Consider the following 1,075-nt stretch of genomic DNA (forward strand, 5'->3'; position numbering starts at 1 on the left):
GTACGTTCTGCATGGAGCACTGGGTGTTATGAACAAACAATGAATCATGGAATACTGCACCAAAAACTAATGATGTAATATATGGTGATTAACATAACAATAAAAAATTAAAAAAAAACATTAATCTGGGTGTGTCTGTGAGGGTGTTTCTGGATGAGATTAACATTAGGATGCATAGATTGAGTAGAACATTGTCCTCCCTAGCGTGGGTGGGCCTTACCCAATCAGTGGATGGCCTGACTAGCATAAAAGGGCTGAGTGCGGGGATCTCCTCCTGCCTGCCCATGTGAGCAGGCACATGAGTCTTTTCCTGCCTTCAGACCCAAGCAGACATGTTGGTCTTTGCTGGGTCTCCAGCCTGCTGGCTTGTAGACCAGCACTCACAGCCTCGGCTCTCCTGGGCCCCCGGCTTGCCAACTGCAGATCTCCGGACGTCTCAGGCTCCGTCGCCACATGAGCCCATCCCTTGCAACAAACCTCCGCTATGGCTTCTGCTTCTCCGGAGAACGCTGACGGAAATGCTGTGCCCTTGGAATTGTTCCAGGAGCCTGCCCTCAGCGCGGGAGCCAGTGCCAAGGGGCCGCATCCAAGGAGACCGGCCTGTGCTCCGCTTCCCGGACCCAGTCCCCGTGTCCTCCCTGGGAACAAGCCATTCCACACCACCTGGCCTCCCTCCAGTGACTTCCCTCCACTCCCGCAAGTGAGCCTACGGCCTACCCTTGGGCCTTGTCAGCCTCACAACAGCCTTGCTTCTGAGATTGCAAATGCCAAGCTCTCAGAACGCCCCGTCCTTCCAGGTGGCCCCATGCTCACGACACACACCAGCCTCCTCGCGGGCAGTCTGCTGCTCGCCCAGGCTTCTGGGGCTCGAGCTCTGTGGCCTCGTGGGGGTGGACCAGCTCTTTGTCACCTTCCAACTGTCTTTGGGAACACGTGTCCTCCAGGGTCACCTTGAAAGAAGCAAGGAGCTTACCTCACTTCCCCTGCTTGCCATTGGTTGGAACTCAGTCATGTGACCGGCCTTTGCATTCATGGGGCAACATACCCAGACCTGCCTTCTGGAGGAAGAGAGGAG

The sequence above is a fragment of the Zalophus californianus genome, chromosome 11 (assembly GCF_009762305.2).
Source record: "Zalophus californianus isolate mZalCal1 chromosome 11, mZalCal1.pri.v2, whole genome shotgun sequence".
NCBI lineage: Eukaryota > Metazoa > Chordata > Mammalia > Carnivora > Otariidae > Zalophus > Zalophus californianus.